We start from the raw sequence: 5,492 nt of genomic DNA, 5'->3' as shown, positions 1-5,492 counted from the left end.
AAGTATCTTGAAATACCTTTTGCTTGGATCCTTGCCCCACTCTTGGCTCTTTCTCAGTATGGGCCCAAATGAATATTTCTTCGGCTGCCAGTGTTGTTCTTTTTGATGCCGTGTATGCTCTAACTTTTTTCTCTCTGTCATAACTTACAAGCATGTACAGTACATTGTTTTCTACTGTTGTTCTTGCTTCTATATCAATTTCTTCTCCCCTAGCAAAGCCAGGTGTTTGGCCTATCTCTTGTCACTAGCCACTATTTCCTTTTGGCTAAGACATCTGTGATTACTGTCTCCTCCTACTTTATCATACTGAATCTAAAATTTCAAATTTTCATTCACTGTAATAGATTGGCAAATAATCAAAGTTTTTTCATCACACAGAGAAGCAGCAGCCCTCCAGGGAAATAGCCAAACTTGGAGTTTGTAAGGACAAAAATCATGGTCCAAATATATGAGAACATATGGCGTGCAAGCTAAAAGTTACATTTATAGTTATATTTTAGACTTTTGAATGTCCTATACTATTTTTATGACATGTACATATTGGTGTTCTGCTTTGACTATTGAGAACAGTGCCTAGCTGGCCTGTTATGTAAACTACTGATAACAATGGAGACATCAGAACTCACAATACATTCATACCCTGATCTAAAGTAGGCCATTGCAAGTAAGAATACCTTCAGGATGTCCCCCTGAAATATAAAAGAAGAGAAAAATGTAGAAAGAGAGATAGTAGTAAAAGAGTACTGGAGAAAGATCAGAGAAGAGAGACAAAAGAACTGATGGGAGAAAAACAAATAGAGACATGGTTTAACATTTTCATATTACAGTATGAGGCTAATAGTGGGTCCTGAGCCTGAGCACAAGAACTTCCCCTATGATGAATCAAACTGTTGGTCTATTGAAGTAAATGTTGCCTACATACAATGGCAACAGTTCTCCAGTGTCTCAGACAGAGTTTTTACCCATCACCTACTAGGGTTACCAGGTCCCAGTGAGAGATTGGGAGCTTGGCACCTACACGCACACTCCCAGGTTGCGCAATGATGTCACTTCTGGAAAGTGACATCATCATGTGGGGTCAAAGGGCAGTTGGGAGTGCTCCTGGAGGCTGGATTGGCCCACTGCGGGGCACGATTCAGCTTGAAATGGGCCGCTGTGGGCGCGAGGGCATGCTGCTCTGCCCAGGGTGCACCGTGCCACATGGGGGCACCTCAAGGAGCGCACTCCTTGCCAGCCAAGTAAGTGGGAAAGGGTGGGAGGATTCCCCCCCTGGCAGGGGAATGGCACCCCGATCACCTACAATGTGATCCTTAATTAAAGATCCCTGTATCCCCCCTTCTCCCCCTCTCCTCCTCTATATTTGGCCAGTTTCCTTCTGCCCTCCATGCATCTGACGAAGAGAACGTGATTCTCAAAAGCTTATGCTACAATAAAATTGGTTAGTCTTAAAGGTGCTACTGGACTCTTTTTGATTTTACAGTAAAGTCAGCAGTGTTAGCTAGTAGCACAGGAAGCCCATGTAGCCTTCTTCACCATTCCTGTTCATTCTGTGTAACTGCTGTTTTGGGAACACAACTTTGTAGACAAATTGCCCAGGAGGTCCACTAAAATAGTAGATGGTGAAGTTTCCAGCATGAATATCATCATTATGGTGTGAGTAGGTGATGGTTTGATTTTGTATGAAAGGTTGGTGCCCAAACTTGTCAGCTAGAAATAGTTTTGCAATAATAGATGAGCTCATCTTCATAGAGGAGTCATGAGTCAGTAGTCTGAACAAGCGGCTTTCATGAGAGCTATTTGGAAAACTTCATTTTAAAACATACCGTTTAATCATTTAGAAAACATAATTTTAGTTTAGAAACTGTAATATTTTTTCAGTGCGGCACAAAAATGTAGCTCCCAAATTCTCAGAATTTTGTATATCTAGCAAGCAAGGTAAATCAAGTAGCAAAGTCAAAACCCTGTCAGCTGAAAGCTTCCAGCGAGTAGGTACATTTTATGAATGTACTTGTATATTAGATACAAATCTGATAAAGTTCTAAAACTTGGATTTGACCAGTTGAGGAAGAGGGTTTGATTAGATTCAGTTGTGAGTCATAGGAAGAGCTAGATAATTTTGCATCTCAACAACAAAATTTTGCAATCAGAAAATTTGCCAGGCTCTTGTATATGATACATTTACTTCCATTGTGAATCAATTATTTAGGTTTGTATGTTATTGGGATTTTTGGCAAGACCACAGAAATGGGAAACTAGAAGTAAAAAATTAGCCATGAGATATAGACACAAGTGAAAACAGATTCTCAAAATCTTGAATTTGGTGTTAGAGAAATTCTTGAATTTTGTGTTAGATAAATTCTTCACATTTGGGGGGTCACAACTAGGAGTGTGCAAGCCAAAAATTTTCGGCTATAGCCGAAAGTAGAAAGCCGAAAGAAGATTCTCTATCGTTAAAGCCGAAAGCCGAAACAAGAATCTCTTTCGGCTTTCGGCTTTCGGGATTCTTTCGGCATTATTTCGGCATTCTTTCGGCTTTTTTCTATGGGAAAATGCCTCCGTCTTCCAGGACGCCTGGAGGAGGCATTTTCCCACCGAATAAGCCCAAAATTGGTGGGGACCTTCCTCTAACCCTTCTCTAACAACCACCCAAGTTTCAGACAGATTGAACTTTGGGAGGCCATGTTATGGCCCACCAAAGCAGGTCCCCCCATCCTCCCATAAGAAAGCGAAGGAGCAGCATATTGTTAGCATGCTGCTACTCATCTTTCTTCATTATTTCCTATGGGGAAAAAATGAAGAGGCAGGCTTCCTTTGCCAGGGGTGGCATTTTGCATGCAAAATGCCCCCTCACCCTCAGGGGCCCTTCTCCCACCCCTCCTCCCACCCCCCACCAAGGCTCAGCCTGCTCCCACTTGGGGGGGCCATTTCATGGCCTCCCCAAGTAGGTGCTCTAATCTCATTCTCTACCACTGACAGCTGGGGGAGGCTTGTGTTGCCAGGGGTGGCATTTTGCATGCAAAATGCCCCCCCAGCCCTCTGGGGCCCTTCTCCCATCCCCCACCAAGGCTCAGACTGCTCCCACTTGGGGGGGCCATTTCATGGCCTCCCCAAGTAGGTGCTCTCAGCCCCCAAAGTCCACCCCCTACAGCCCCACACAAACCCAATTCCCCCCCAGCTGCCACACACAGACCCAAATCCCCACATTAGCCCCTCACAGACCCAAATCCACCCCCACCTGCCCCACACCCATAACCCCAGGAACAGGCTGGCAAAGGCCAGCCCTCTCCCTTTGTTCCCTATGCTGGGAACTTCTAAACTCTCTTTCCCTGGGCAATTCTGCACAGCCCAGGGGTGCCACAATGGTGGGCACACTTCTGAGTGCCAGCTGGTCCTTGTGAAAGAGCACCTGAACCACAGACACCCTCCCTCAAATTCCCCCACCACCTACAGAGATGGCTGGCCAGCCAGCCCCATTGTTCCCTATGATGGGAACCAACTGCACAACAAAGAATAAAACAAGAACAACACAAAATAAAGTTTTTAAAAAATTATTTTCTCCCTTCCAAAGTACAAGTAGGCAAAGCATTATGACACATTACACCAGCAGTCCCCCACACAGAAAAATTAAAACAAAACTCACTTAACATCAGAGAATCACAAAACACGATTCCTGTCAAAAACACTTTATTTCTTGAACAGCTTTAGGTTACACAGCAGGGGGGAACACCAAAGGGCATGGCAGCACTATCTTACACAAAAATAACACAACTCACTTAACATCAGAGAATCACAAAAGCACAATTCCTGTCAAAAACACTTTATTTCTTGAACAGCTTTAGGCTACACAGCAGGGGGGGAACACCAAAGGGCATGGAAGCAGTATCTTACACAAAAATAACACAACTCACTTCACATTAAAGAATCACCCCAAAAAATTGCTATCAAAAGCACTTTATTTCTGTAACTGCTTTAGGTCACACAGTAGGAAGGCACCACAGAGCAGGAAAGCAGTGTACTACACAAAAATAACACAACTCACTTCACATCAGAGAATCACACAAACACAATTGCTGTCAAAAACGGTGAAGTGGGTTGTATTATTTTTTGTAGTACATTGCTATCATGCCCTGTTGTGCCCTCCTACTGTGTAACCTAAAGCTGTTCAAGAAATAAAGTGTTTTTGCCAGGAATTGTGCTTTGTGATTCTCTGATGTTAAGTGAGTTGTGTTATTTTTGTGTAAGATAGTGCTGCCATGCCCTTTGGTGTTCCCCCCTGCTGTGTAACCTAAAGCTGTTCAAGAAATAAAGTGTTTTTGACAGGAATCGTGTTTTGTGATTCTCTGATGTTAAGTGAGTTTTGTTTTAATTTTTCTGTGTGGGGGACTGCTGGTGTAATGTGTCATAATGCTTTGCCTACTTGTACTTTGGAAGGGAGAAAAAAAAATTTAAAACTTTATTTTGTGTTGTTCTTGTTTTATTCTTTGTTGTGCAGTTGGTTCCCATCATAGGGAACAATGGGGCTGGCTGGCCAGCCATCTCTGTAGGTGGTGGGGGAATTTGAGGGAGGGTGTCTGTGGTTCAGGTGCTCTTTCACAGGGACCAGCTGGCACTCAGAAGTGTGCCCACCATTGTGGCACCCCTGGGCTGTGCAGAATTGCCCAGGGAAAGAGAGTTTAGAAGTTCCCAGCATAGGGAACAAAGGGAGAGGGCTGGCCTTTGCCAGCCTGTTCCTGGGGTTATGGGTGTGGGGCAGGTGGGGGTGGATTTGGGTCTGTGAGGGGCTAATGTGGGGATTTGGGTCTGTGTGTGGCAGCTGGGGGGGAATTGGGTTTGTGTGGGGCTGTAGGGGGTGGACTTTAGGGGCTGAGAGGACCTACTTGGGGAGGCCATGAAATGCCCCCCCAAGTGGGAGCAGTCTGAGCCTGGGTGGGGGGTGGGGGGAAGGGTGGGAGAAGGGCCCCTGAGGGCTGGGGGGCATTTTGCATGCAAAATGCCACCCCTGGCAACACAAGCCTCCCCCAGCTGTCAGTGGTAGAGATTAGAGCACCTACTTGGGGAGGCCATGAAATGCCCCCCCCAAGTGGGAGCAGGCTGAGCCTTGGTGGGGGGTGGGAGGAGGGGTGGGAGAAGGGCCCCTGAGGGTGAGGGGGCATTTTGCATGCAAAATGCCACCCCTGGCAAAGGAAGCCTGCTTCTTCATTTTTTCCCCATAGGAAATAATGAAGAAGATGAGTAGCAGCATGCTAACAATATGCTGCTCCTTCGCTTTCTTATGGGAGGATGGGGGGACCTGCTTTGGGGGGCCATAACATGGCCTCCCAAAGTCCAATCTGTCTGAAACTTGGGTGGTTGTTAGAGAAGGGTTAGAGGAAGGTCCCCACCAATTTTGGGCTTATTCGGTGGGAAAATGCCTCCCCCAGACGTCCGGGAAGACGGAGGCATTTTCCCATTGAAAAGCCGAAAGAAAGCCGAAAGAATCCCGAAACGTTTCG

Source organism: Eublepharis macularius, chromosome 3 (genome assembly GCF_028583425.1).
Source record: "Eublepharis macularius isolate TG4126 chromosome 3, MPM_Emac_v1.0, whole genome shotgun sequence".
In the NCBI taxonomy this organism is placed as follows: domain Eukaryota; kingdom Metazoa; phylum Chordata; class Lepidosauria; order Squamata; family Eublepharidae; genus Eublepharis; species Eublepharis macularius.
Note: the sequence above shows the minus strand (reverse complement) of the source record.